This window comes from Panthera onca, chromosome B1 (genome assembly GCF_046562875.1).
Source record: "Panthera onca isolate mPanOnc1 chromosome B1, mPanOnc1 haplotype 2, whole genome shotgun sequence".
NCBI classification, from domain to species: Eukaryota; Metazoa; Chordata; class Mammalia; order Carnivora; family Felidae; genus Panthera; species Panthera onca.
Genome location: NC_138342.1, coordinates 119,864,634 through 119,879,145, shown reverse-complemented (window position 1 = coordinate 119,879,145; position 14,512 = coordinate 119,864,634). Strand labels below are relative to the sequence as shown.

Genomic DNA, 14,512 nt, shown 5'->3' with positions numbered 1-14,512 from the left:
AGGTTGTGGCCTTGAGCACAAAGTATTTTCACTGAGTCACTTGATTTTTTTTTGAGTATAGTTATTGGTGTTTTTCTTGCTTAAGGTGACAAAGTCAGTATCTAAGGATTTCACTTACTAGTTACACAAATTCAAAAGAATTGGTTATTTCTCTATGCTTTTTTTGGTTGTTGAGAAATCTTCTGGTAAGAGGGGGAATTGTGGAGTACGGCTGCTGAATTTACCGTCTTTCATAAACCATTCTGATGGTTCGTTAGGAATAGGCCTCTTACTGTGGGATATCTTAAAAATCAGAAAACATGGGGAAGCTTATTGTTAGACTAGATGCTAAGTGTCTACAGGGGGTCTGAAAAGGTTTGGAAACAAGGAAAATGTGTATTACTGTATTTTTTTTTCAGATTCACTATTGTACACATTGTTTTAACTTAGATATTCTTCATCTGAAGGTTGAAAGAAACCATACTGAGCATGATATTTGAAAATGTAGTTAACATACTATGTAAAAATTATTCTGATGGTTCCTGACACCTCCCCTGTTAGGCACATTTTTTTTTTTTCTTTCTGCACCGAATTAGAAAGGCAGAGGCAAGGAGATAAAGAGGATTTAGGGGAGGTAGGGCTGTGGTGGCTCAGTCAGCTAAACATCTGACTCTTGATTTTGGCTCATGTCATGTTCTCACATGGTTTGTGAGTTCAAGCCCCACATGAGGCTCTGTGCTGACAGCGTGAGCCTGTTTGGGGTTCTCTGATTCCCTCTCTCTCTCTGTCTCCCCCCCTGTTTGCACACTCACTGGTGCCCTCTCTCTAAATAAATAAATAAACAGCAAACAAACATAAAAAAAAAAAAAACAAAAAACAAAACAAAACAAAAACCCAGGATTGGGAGCATAAGGAGAGCTGTCCCCAAATCATTCATCTCAGGGCATGAAGACCAGAACAATCAGAAAATGCCAGAAAAACCAGTAATGGTGCAAATGACTATTGAACAGCGGTTGAATTGAATCCCTCAATTACCCTGTGCACTGGTTTAAAAGTTACATTGGTTCCAGGAAATGTGGCCCATAATGTATACAGCAGTGCAGCAGTGATGTAGGAATCTATTTAATCCCTCAATTATGTACATTGCTTTTAGGCTTTTTAAAAAAGCCTTTAGGGAGTATGCTTAATAACTACTTTGTATTATTTCAATCCCTTTTCCCTGAAGAGTTCAAAACAGCAGAGGAACTCGAAGCTCAAATTAATCGTGTTGCTGTGGTGCCTCCACCCATGTGTTGGGCCTAAGCAATTAACCTAAATGGCAAAGCTGAAGCATGCTTTTGGGAAGCAAACGGCATTTGGTTTCTTTGGTACAAACACATGATTACACTTTGACAGTGAAATAGCACGGAATGCAGAGTGACCATACAATTCTGAGAACCCTGGGGCACAAGCAGAACAGCTTATGGGTTTGAAAAGTAAACAGAATTCTCTGCAGGGTATAGAAAACTAGAAGAAAACCCAAGGTGTCTCTATTCTGTAGTTATTGAATGGGTGAGTGTGAAAACCCTAAGGAAGGACTATTTAAGTTGTTCTTTGAACACACACGAAAGTTGCCTATCTCTAAGGGAATAATTAGTTTTGGAAAACTGTTACTCTGGTTTCTCTCCCTAAATAGAGATGGATGGGTACATTCTCTCACACGCATGCATACACATATACATAGAAGAATAATTTATGGGGCGCCTGGCTGACTCAGTAGGAAAAGCCTGCAACGCTTGATCTAGGGGTTGTGAGTTCAAGCCCCACGTTGGGTGTAGAGATTACAAAAAAATAAACTTTAAGAAATTCAATTATGGGGGCACCTGGGTGGCTCAGTCGGTTAAGCGGCCGGCTTCGGCTCAGGTCATGATCTTGCGGTTTGTGAGTTCGAGCCCCGCGTCGGGGAGCTGACAGCTCAGAGCCTGGAGCCTGCTTTGGATTCTGTGTCTCCCTCTCTCTCTGCCCCTCCCCTGCTCATGCTCTGTCTCTCTCTCTCTCTCTCTCTCTCTCTCTCTCAAAAATAAGTAAACATTAAAAAAATTTTTTTAAATTCAATTATGATTCTGAAAGGTCTTGAACCTTACAGACCTCTGTTTTGTCTTTGCTTGTTTTCATTATGTTTCTAAGTGGTATTCAGGGTTTTTTTCCAATAAATTTTGGAAAACAAAAATTTAACTTTTACTAGGAAAATTTCATAAGTCTTTTTTTAAATGTTTATTTTGAGAGAGAGAGAGAGAGAGAGAGAGAGAGAGAGTGTGAGCGCACAGAGGAGGAGCAGAGCAAGAAGGAGGGAGACAATCCCAAGCAGTTTCTGTGCTAACAGCGAGGCTCAAACTCACGGGCCATGAGATCATGACCCAAGCTGAAATCAAGAGTTGGACGTTTAACGGACTGAACCACCCAGGCGACCCAGGAAGTTTCATAAGTCTCAAGTTGCTAAATCAACTTCGTGCACACAAAATCCCTCTCATGCTTAGACTGATTTGCTTGATGATGATGTGGTGGTGTCTCTGTCCCATCGAAGCACTGGTCTTCAGGTGTTTCCATTTTGGGCAGCATAGGTTTCCTTTTGTCTCCTTTATTTCCTGCTCTTATCACTGGATATAAGCCCACTTCTGCTTCTCTAAGAGTGAGTTGCTTAGCAGCTGAAGTTAAGAAGGATCTCAGAGAAAACACTGGAAGAAAGTGGAGAAGATTAACCTAGCTCAAAGTAACAGCTCATCTAACATGTAAATGCCACTTATTTTAATGACTGATAGCGTTGGTTGTAAATTAAAATAGAGTTCTCCAAATGCTGACATGTCCTTAGCCTGGCCTTCCTTTCTGGAATTTGAGCATTGAAGATGTTATACCTGTAAGGGCTGCTTACATCTGACACTACTCTCAAGGTTGACAGTGTTGAAGGCGAGGAGACAAAGCAGTAAATGATCTAGATGGTGGTGACTTAAAGGTTCTCCGACTCAGGATGGCCACTTACCCAAGGGTGACGCTTCTGAAGTCCCACTGCTCCTCACTGGTGACCACCACACTGGGCTCGTGGTCCAGCAAACAGGTCACTAGACCCAGAGCCAGATAAGCAGATGCCGTTTGGTAATCAGGCCTCTCACGTATGGCCCAAGAGCTGTTCCACACTTGCGGCAGGGCACCCTGACTTTTGAGAGATTCCTGTTAACTTCCTGTCCCAGGTACACTGGACCTTTGCCTTCAGTCTGGCTTTTCCCCGCTTGGCACGCACACTCCAGTATCCCAGCATCTCCCATCACTGTCAGCCTATCCCGAGAACTAATTCTAATGCCCTCCACAGAGCTAAGCTTACATTGTAAAAGCTGACACATTTTCCCCTTGCCCTTTTTCACACAAATGTAATTTGTTTAGAGAACGGAAGGTGGGGGGAGATGCAATTTCAGATAAGTAGCTGGTATTTTACAGAACAGAACTTCTCCTGGGACATGTTGCAAAAGAGGACACATTTGAGATAAGTAAGGAATACAAAATGAAGCGAATTAAGAAATTGGATGACATGTTTTAAGCGGTTGCAGTGCCACATTTTGACCATGAGAAAAGAAATTTTAAATCGATACTAACAGCTAGTACTGGATCAGGTGAAGTTAGCAAAGTGGCCAGGCGATTTCAGATTTGATGATGAACCCAGGGGTTTTATTCCATATTTGTCTTTTGCAGCAAAAACAAAATAGTAGATGGGCTGGGAACTTGGTAGTGGAGGGAGAGGGGGAAGGACAGATTTCAGAGATCTTTCAGTAAAGAGGCAATGGGATTTCATGACAGATGATGGAGAGATTTAATGTGCTGCTGTAGGTTAATCTTCCTGTTTACAGCTGACTAATCTGGTTTCTCTGGGAAGAGGTGTTTTACAAGGGAGAAATACCTTTTCATTTTTTTTATTTAAAATATTACCTAAATATGTCTTTTGGGAATTAGGACTATTTTTACCAGTTTCCTGTATGATATACACTGAGGAGCCTCGCTCTTACAATTTTAGACAATGTGTATTAAGTCCTAACTATGTTCTAGATGCCTTATTTCATATAATCATCACAATACTGCTCTGAACTCAGCACAACTTTTATTGACATTTACTTATAAGGGAATGGAACCTTCAGGGAGTGGAAATTTGTCTAAAGTCTCACAGGCCTTCTGGTCCAGAGCCTACAGTTCTGACTACTATCATGTAGGAGTAGGATACTAGGTAAATTCCGGGCATTAAATCTGTATAAGAGTCATGTTAGGAGACATCATTAGCCCCATTTTACTGATGAGGCAACTGAGGACATTAAGCTGATACATGCTGGGATTTACGGTCCTGTCGGTCTGTCCCTTCCAAGATCATTCTCTTTCCATTGCTGTATGTGGTGCTATGTAGATTGAGCTGCTGATAACATCTAATAACAACAGCTAATTATCCCCTTATAGCACTTACTATGTACCAGACACTGTTCTAAGCACTTTATATATGTTAACTCTTTTAAGAGAAGGGTCCTGCATGGTAGTGATTTTACTTGCCATCCCAATTTTCACATGAAGAAATTGAAACACAGAGAGGTTAAGTATCTTGCCCAAGTTCATGTGGCTATTACATGGTAAGAGCTGGTGTTTGGGGCCAGGCAGTCTGACTCTAGCAATTGATCACTATATACTCTTGGCAAAGAATGAACATGAAAAGTGAAAATAAGAAAGGAAACAAACAAAGAAACAAACAAAAAAACCCAAAGCAGCCTTTTGGCTTTCTTGGGAGTTTTAGTGGCCTAATGTTTTTCAGAATAAAAAAAGGTTTAATTTGATCATTGAAAACATGATAGGATGTGCTGAATGCAAATAAGCTGCGGTTGGGGAGAACAGAAAGTCAACATTTTTAGCCAAGAATTGTGCTCTCTGAGCAGTCTCTGCATGAAGAATGCATCACTGTGGCTCAGTACTCCTTATCAATGTTACAATGAAGTAGTCACATTTCTTAACAACTTGTCTCTATTAGAAACTGACAGACTGATAAACATGATGAAACAAAACTATTTAAAAATTTTTTATGTTTATTTTTGAGAGAGCGTGACAGAGTGTGAGTGGGGGAGGGGCAGAGCACAATCAAGACACAGAATCCTTAGCAGGCTCCAGGCTCTGAGCTATCAGCACAGAGCCCAATGCAGGGCTCGAACTCACAGACTGTGAGATCATGACCTGAGCTGAAGTCGGACGCTTAACCAAATGAGCCACCCAGGTGCCCCAAACAAACTAAGTTTATTAACTAGCATTATCTAACTCAATACCATCACTGTGAGTTGTGCTGAGATAATTTGCATTTGAAATGGAAGAGACTTTTTATGAATCTATCTATAACCTCAAACTCCTTTTAAAACTATTTATAGGCACAATCTCCTCTGCTTTTGAAAGCAAGCCCGGTAACGGTTGAATATGGGATAGAATGAAATTGTTTCCCTTGCAAAGCAATGAAGCTTATAAAATGTAGGCCCTCCTTTTTCCTCATACCTTGTCAAAAATCTGGCACTTTTTTGAGATTTTAATTCTGAGATTTCGGAGAGGAGAAAATGGTCACCTGTTTCTTTTATTCCTTGAAGTCCATGCTGGCCTAGGGCAATCCTGTCATACTTCACCATTTACCCCACTGACCCATGGGACGGTCAAGTACAGGAATCTTACAGTTTCATTGGGTCTCATCCTGGGACAGGATAAATTCTTAGAGAACCGATGTATGCCATTTGTGCAGCCTTCCCCATTCCAGAGCATGATCACATTTTATAAAAAAATTAAGAGCAGACTGTTGTGCTTTCCTTGGGATGCTTAAGTTCCAAGGGGGGAAGAAAAAGGATTCTTTTTTTTTTTTTCATCACCAAAATCTGAGAGCTTAATGCTGGCAACAGCTGCTGGGTTTTTGTTTTGTTTTAAAGCTACTGCAAGAAAAATCAAAGACTATAATTTAGAGAAATAACTTAACCTTGGTGGTCAGGGAAGCAGGACATAGCCCCAAGCAGAGCCCATTCCTGGCCAGGTCTCCAGCCATGGCAGTTTGTTTTCATCGGGGCACAGGGCCAGGATAGGCAGAACCTCTATAAATGCAGAATCCTGACGGGCAGTAAGAACACCAGCTTGGAGGGAGGGGGAGCTTGAAGAAAACACGCCGGAATCTTCCCCCTCGGTTGTTAACTAAACAATAGTGGGACTTCATTTTCATGGGCTCTGTTCTTCCACAGCCAGGAAGCTCTCACCTCTATTTGTTTTTGAAAGAAATTTTTGATGTTCATTTTTTAAATCACGTATAGTAAAATTCACCGTTTTTTTTTTTTTTTTTAACATTCGAATGAGTTGTGAGAAGAGTCATGTATCATCACCACAATCAAGGCACAGAGCAATTCTGTCACCCCCCCCCCCCAAATTCTCTTGTGCTGCCCTTTTGTAGTCCAGTTCTCCCCCGACCTCCATCCCGACAGCCACGGCTTTGTTCTCTGCCTCTATGGTTTTGCCTTTGATGCCCTCTGAATGGGATCATATGGTATGTAACCTTTTGCATCTGGCCTCCTCTACTGAACATAATGCATTTGAGATTCCTCCCTGTTGTACATATCCATAGTTTGCTCCTGGGCAGTATCCTTGTGTATAGATGTGCCACAGTTTGTGTTTTCTTTCACCCACTGAGGACATTTGGAATGGTGTGGTTATAAATAAGGCTGAGGTAAGCACTCATGTACAGGTTGTTGTGTGGACATCTGTTTTCATTTCTCTTGGGTCCTTTCTCATCTTGAATAGGCATAACTCATTGGCCTACATCCTCCACCCTGCCCCCACCTTTCTTTTTTGGCCTCTTCTCTCCCAATATAGTCAGAAGGAAGAATAGTGAGTGCAGTTAAAGAACATACATCTCTAGACCAGGCGATTCTTCCAGGGCCCCAGACTGCTCACATTATACTTCTTAGACTTATATTTTGGGGTTCGGAAGGCAAAATAGCAGTTCCACTGACATCAGGTGGCTGGCGTGGTGACAGAATCACAGCTGTCCTCTTTCAAATGGGATCATTTTGACCAAGGGAAGGAAGTGACATTCACCATCATGAATTTATTAAGGAATTAAATAGAAAAATGGGGTGCCTTGGGTGATTCAGTTAAGCACCTGACTCAGGCTCAGTCATGATCTCATGGCTTGTGGGTTCAAGCCCCATGTCAGGCTCTGTGCTGACAGCTCAGAGCCTGGAGCCTGCTTTGGATTCTGTGTCTCCTTCTCTTTCTGCCTCTCCCCCACTCATGCTCTGTCTCCCTCTGTCTCTCAAAAATAAACAAACATTAAAAAGATTTAAATATAAGAAAAACTTAGAAATAATTTTGTTCACAAAAATCTTTTTGTGAATGATATTTGTGTTTTATGGGCAACAGATTTTTTTAATGCTTTTTTTTTTAATTTTTAATGTTTATTTCTGAGAGAGAGACAGAGAGCAAGCAGGGGAGGGGCAGAGAGAGAGAGGGAGACACAGAATCTGAAGCAGGCTCCAGGCTCTGAGCTGTCAGCCCGATAAGGGACTCGAACTCATGAACTGTGAGATCATGACCTGAGCTGAAGTCAGACACTTATCCGACTGAGCTGCCCAGGCACCCCCAACATATTTTTCTTTTTAATCAGAGACAAGTAGAGATCTCAAGAGAGCCAGCCATGCCAATGTGACAAAAGAAAGATTTCATAGTTGATGGTGTGAGGGAGGTCAGGAACAGAGAGTCAGAGTCCTGACACACATGAAAGTGCTAAATTTTGCAGAGCAAGAATAAATGAAGACTAAAAAGCCCAGTTTGAAGCCTTGACCGAAAAATACGTACTGTGAAGGTGGGGAGACAAATCCTAAGTGGCTGATTAAATCCAGTCAGATGAGCATGCATTTTAGAATCCATGGCTGATCTGATGCTCTGGGTCAAGGAGGAGATGGTATGCATCTATTTGAAGAGAAAATGAAAAGAAAATCTGATCACTGATAATAATTGTCTGCAATTGTAATAAAAAGCAGTTTTAATATAGAAATGGGAAGCAGGCCCAACTAAAGTCTTGTAGAAAGGAGAAATGAATTTGAATCAAATGGCAAACAGTAGAAAGCATTAGGACACAGTTCACAGGGCCTGGAAGGGACTAAAAAGGTTTTAACCTATGCATGTAAGCTTATTTTATGCGATTTTTAAAAACTTCAAAGAAATCTTTAAAGAGTGGTTCCCATTTGAAATTTTATAAAAAATATGTAATCTTAACAGATATGACATCCTCATTTTTATGAAAACAAGTGGCTAGGTAGTGTCATCATTTTCCAATAAGATCTAGAAATATATTTTTATTTATTTTTGAGAGAGAGCACGCACAAGCAGGGGAGGGGCAGAGAGAGGGAGAGACTGAGAATCCCAAGCAGGCGCCATGCTGTCAGCACAGAGCCCGACGCAGAGCTTAATCTCATGACTGTGAGATCATGACCTGAGCCAAAATCAAGAGTGGGACGCTTAACCAACTGAGCCAGCCAGGCACCCCTAGAAAAATATTCTTTAAAAGAAAATATTCTTATGCTAGAGATTTTCCCACCAAACTTCACATAAGGAAAAATAAGAAGGAATGACCTCAGATTTTTCTGAGTGGTAGGAACGAAAATATTTTGAAATAGGACTTCAAAATTCCTTTAAGTCCTATTATAATTAGATGGAAGTCAAAATTATAGAGAAAAGCAGTAAGTCAAAAGTCATTAGGGATATAAAATTGCATTAGAGGCAAAATAAAACTAAAAATGTTCTCTAAGTGATTTATAATATAAAGGAGCAATTCAAGGGGAAAATATAATAAAATTTTAAACCTTTCCTGGGACTGAGGTTGACGGATATCATTCCAAATAGTAAACAATAGTGGACATCAGCCCTATCCTCAAATTGCTTCATTTTGAGAGTTGTGTCAAGATGAGCTTCCTTTACTTGGTTAGCATCGGTCTCACTAGAGGTCCTAAGACTGGGGGCCCTGCCTTAGACCCAAATCTGACCCACTGCCCGTTTTTGCAAATAAAGTCCTTTTGGAACAAAGCCACACCCATTTACTTAGGTATTGTCTAGAGCTGCTCTCTCAGTGTAGTACAGAGTTGAGAAAGGGTCTTCCTCAACTGACGATGGGGTTACATTCTGATAAATCCACTGTAAATTGAAAATATCGTAAGTCAAAAATTCATTCTCTACCCCTAATTTACTGAACATTTTAGCTTAGCCTACCTGACCGTAAATGTGCTCAGAGCACTTACATTAGTTTACAGTTGGGGAAAATCCTCTAACACAAAACCTGCTTTATAGTTAAGTGTTGAGTATCTCATGTAATTTTTAATTTATTTATTTTAGAGTGCCCACCCATGATCAGGGGAGGGGCAGAGGAGAGGAGAGGAGAGGAGAGAGAGAGAGAGAGAGAGAGAGAGAGAGAGAGAGAGAGAGAGAATCCTAAGCAAGCTCCACACTGAGTGTGGAGCCTGGTGTGGGGCTCTATCCCACAACCCCGGGATCATGACCTGCCTGAGCTGAAATCAAGAGTCAGGCACTCTACCGACTGAGCCACCCAGGTGCCCCTCGTGTAATTTTTGGAATACTGTGCTGAAAGTGAAAGATGGAATGGTTGTGTGGGTACAGAATGTTTTGGTTGTTTACTTTTGTGATCACATGGCAGATCAGCTCACTCCTGTTGCCCAGCATCAGGAGAGAGTATCATACCAAATATCACCAGCGCAGGAAAAGATACAAATTCGAAGTGCAGTTTCCATTGAATGCCTTTTGCCTTCTCACGATTATAAAGTCAAAAAAATTTAAGTCAAACCACCAATAAGTCAGGGACGGTTTGTAGTCGAAACAGACTATATGCCCCACAAAGCTTCAGTATTTACCTTCTGACTCTCCAGAAATCTGCCCACCTTTACTCTAGAGTCAGCCCTGGGACCAGGGCTTCCCTTAGTTGGGAACCTTTGGTCTAGATTCAGTTCCCAGGATGCAGATACTGACTTTCATTCAGGCAGTTTGAATTGCGCTAACAAGACTCATAGACTGTATTTAAAACAGAACAGTTCCAGTTTGTTAATTTACAGTCAGAAATTGAGGAAAATAGAGCACCTATTGTGTTGGTTAGTGAATGAATAGTCTGTGTTCACTAAACAAATGATATTTGGAAGGCGATTTAGTGTGCATGAGTCAGTGCATGAGGATAACTAACTGGATAAGTCTCTGTCATCTGCCAGTTTGTTGTCGGAACCATCCCCTGCCCTTCCCTGTATCCCAGAGAGCATTCCCGTTTCTCTTGCCAGCTGGTTTCAGGGAAGGCTTGGCAATGTGAGACGCTGATAGACTGGGGGAGAAGAGGAATCTGGATGTTTCTCTCTTTCGTTCTGCTTTAGGTGGCATCTCTGAAGTGATTTTGTCTGTTTCATGGCTCTGCTCTACTGAGCATCCTTACCTTTTGGTCCAGATCCCACAGGCCAACCCCCAACTTTAACTTGAGTAACATATTTCTTTTTTTTATTTCTCTAGTCCCAGGAGTGGTAGAACTTCCTACTGACCCTATCTGTAGGTTGCTTCAACCTCCCCCTTTTGCTTTTCATCTTTTCCTGGTGAACCAGTTTCCTTGGTTTGAAATACTTAGAATGGTTTCTGTTTTTCTGACATGACCCTGACAGAGGCATCAAGGCGTCTGTCCAGATTAATCCTGGAGAGTTACCCATTCACATTCTTACTGTCAGGATTCCGCTTTTTTCCGGTTGCTGGGCACACCTGCCTTCTCTTGTTAACCGTCTACAGTCACGCACCACAACCAGCTAAGCCAGACTTGCATACCAGCCATTGTGATTGTGATTTCCATGGTGCCAAAGCCCGCATCTCTGCTTGAAGGATATTGTTTAATATCAGCCACTTCCTAATAGATTTTATTCACTCTGTATTAATTTAAAACAATGTGTTCTCAAAGTTCGAAACCAGTAATCACGTGGAATTATGCAGTGGTCCCTGTTTATTGGGTCTGCCTTCCTTCACTGCCTTCAGTCGACCAGATTCTGCTTGCCCCGGAAGTCCAGGATGGAGACAATCTGGGGACAGTCCTCCACTTTCGGATCCTCACCCTGTCCTGCTCTCCTGCCTGGTGCTGCAGCCTCCTGAGCCAGACACTCTTTCAGCTCCACCCAGCCCCTGGCCCTTTTTCCAGACCCTCTTTCAGCCTGGACAACCCTATTCATCCATTGTATGGTCACCATTTTCCAGCATTTCTGTCTTCTGTGGAGCTAAGCTTCTAGAGAGGCCACCAAGCTTGGCTGACAAAAAAATAAGAATTGCATGGCATTTAAATTTAAAAAAGTAGACTTGCCTGCCCTTTCTCCCAGGTTCCTTCACCAAGCACCATATTTTAGTTGGCCACTTAGATCCACGTAGGCAAACCAGGTGATAGGGTTTTAAAACTGTTATAAGTGTTGTCAGTAGCGGTTAATGATAACATAGACCTGAACATTTTCTATTCACATCTCATTTTATTCTACATCCCCCATGAACTGGGGGTGGAATCGGTATCGCTACGTTATAAAAATTAAGAAACTGAGGCACAAGGATCTCGGATAGCAGGTAAGCATTGGTCTTCTGACATTTTGCCTCCAGTATGAGGCCTGTATGAGACCTTTGTTTAAATTGGAAGCAAAGGTTAGGGAGGAGAGCAAAGGGGGTGCTGCCCTGTCCGATGTCAGGCTTGCCCCTTTGTCATCTTGTCTCTGGGATGGTCACTGCTGCTTTCCATGGCCCTGCCTACGAAGCTAAAAAAGACTGGCTACGGCCATGGAGGGGCCTTTTCTCTCCCCATCCAGGGCTATCTCTGCCTAATTGCTGCTGTTCTCCTCCCTCCCACTGGGTACCATATCCTTAGTTCTGCCACAGTGATTGTGATGAACATCCCCACAGAGCAGAAAGACCACCATGATGCCCTGATTCCTGAGGAATCACAGGTTAATGGAACCAGTGTTGGATAGTCCTCTGCGATGATGTCATCCACCTTGCTCGAATCTAAAATAATTGGTTTTAAATATCGAAGCTCTCTGTGTTCTCAGGCTGTGATTCTTAGAGGTGTTTCAGCTAACGCAAAAGGGAGTCAGACTGGATATAGTTCCTGTTCTGCTTGTAGGTTATAGCGGTGCACCGAGTGAAAATGAGATTGGGAACTGGTAATAGCTTTGGATGGGGATAGTAAATTAAATGTGCACTTTTCCTGTCTATTTTATACTTTAGTTTTCAAATGTTTCTCCAAAAACTGTTTTAAAACATAATTAGATTTGTGATTGCCTTTTGAAATACTTTGAGTGGTTTCATTACTTGACGATGTACAGGTGGCTTATCCCTTGATCCTGGACAGAAGGTTTGATGAAGGCAACTTAGCAAAGATAAACTTTACATACGTGGATCTTCCTTTCCTTTTTGTCCACTGAAACACACATGCCCAAACCAGAACGTGCTCCAGAAATGGGCGTTAGAATTTTCATCATTGTGCACTAGGTCTGTCTCTGTTGCCATATGGCCACCTGTAATGACTCTGCAGAGACCTTCAGCCACAACTGAGGCTCATGAAAACACAGTTTATCAGCAGTGGTCAGGGGGTCGCAAAAAAAATTTCATCCTTCCGTCATATAAAGCACATTTATCTGTCCCTTTCAAAATATAAAAACTCTTTACCCGTTGCAGCACTTCCTGTGCGCGGCCGTGGGTGGAAAAGGTCTTCTGGTGCCCGAGAGTCTTTCTGCTCACAGTGTGTGCAGCGGCAGCGGGATCTCAAGCCCCCAGCCTCCTGAAGCACAATCTGGACTTTAACAAGATGCCTAGGCTGTTCGTTCATACGCACATTGAAGTTTGAGTAGTGGTGTCCTAGAAGTTGCTAGAAATAATGGCAGAATCCCTCATTTGTATTTGATTTCTTTTTTCTCCTATAAGAAAAAATAATAATAATAAGTGTTTCCGGGACTAAGGAGTACCAGCTCTGACACCGTAGCTTCGGGGACCATGTGGTGCCTGTCAACTGTAGCGTTGTCAAGATTTTAGCCGTGGTGGGATCCCCTTTATTCTGAAACAACAAAAGCTGCCTCCATGATCTCCTTTGATGAAAACATCTGTATTTCCTAAAAGTGTGTAGGTGGTTCTGTTACCCATGAAAATACCCTTGTACCCCTTTCTTTTTTTAAGTTTATTTATTTTGGGAGAGAAGGAGCAGGGGAGAAGGGAGGGAGAGAGAATCCCAAGCGGGCTCCATGTTGTGAGTGCAGAGCCCAACATGGGACTTGATTCCATGAACCTGAGCCCAAATCAAGAGTCAGACACCTAATCGACTGAGCCGCCACCCCCCACTTGTGCCTCTAAATGTGTCTTTTCAAGAACCATAGGATGTTGTATTTTCATAGGAGAATGTTAACTACGCTCAGATATTCCAAATTTAGATTTGTTGCCTATTTTAAATGAATTCACCTCTAGGCCAGAAAATATCCTGCTTTTTCCAGTAATTTCCTTTCTATCCTCCCTTCCTTATTTCCCCCCTCACTGCCTTCATTTCCTTCTTCTTTTTGCTTGTCTATAATGCAAAAGTATGTGACGTCTTCACCTTTTGAGCCCTGCAAATGCTACCCAATTTTTCTTAAAGACAAAATTTATCAGTAATAGCCTGGGAAACATTTTGTTTATGCTATCTCAGTGCGTAAACTTGCCGTGTAATTTGAGTGACAGAAGCCAGTTTAGTTCACTGAGAAGAATATATCCTAACTGTACCCTAGAGATGGAAAAATATTTTTTAAATGTGAATTTTTCCATAGAGATCTTGGATTTTTATCTGTATCCTTAGATGATTGAAAAACTCTTTTATTGGCTTTTTCTCTGGGCTTTCTGAGACTTTTCCATTTTAGCATAAAAATCCTTCAAAAAATTATCCTCTCTGAACATGAAAACGGGAATCAAAACTGAAAGCTCTTAAAGGATCACCTTTTAGTAATTTATAGTCAAGTTGTTTGGAAAATAACCAAATAATTACATGGTGATATTGACCAATCAAGAAAAACAATCTGGATCAGTAAGACAAAGGAATTTTTTTTCCGTCAGTGGCAGGGAGATAATATGCCCTGGATTTATGGGTACATGCAAAGTACCCCATGTCTGGTTTTGATCAAGACAGCCACTAAATGCTTACCTAGAACTTCTGGTGCACTCAAGGTAGCCAGATTGCTTCTGCCATGTTGACATACCCAGCTACAGACTTTTGACTTGATGAATCCAAGAAATAATAGCTCTTGCAGGGAGTTATCAGGTTACAATAAAGCTGATCTATTTGGAATTTACTGGAACTACAATAAAACCCATCTCTTTGTGGTGTTTCTGATGGGGCTGCTCTGTTTTGTCTCTGAAAATATTTTGACTTCAAATGCTAATAGTTTAAAGATACCAAATTTTTGCAAGAGGGTAAATTTTGTAGGAACCTCAGTCA

The 14,512-nt window shown here is 41.6% G+C and overlaps 1 protein-coding gene across 2 annotated transcripts in view; it reads left to right on the top strand.

Moving 5' to 3' along the window:
- The window catches only part of RNF150 (ring finger protein 150), a 293,201-nt gene that overhangs the window by 47,630 nt on the left and 231,059 nt on the right, over nt 1-14,512 (top strand). The gene's annotated exons all lie outside the window — the stretch shown is intronic.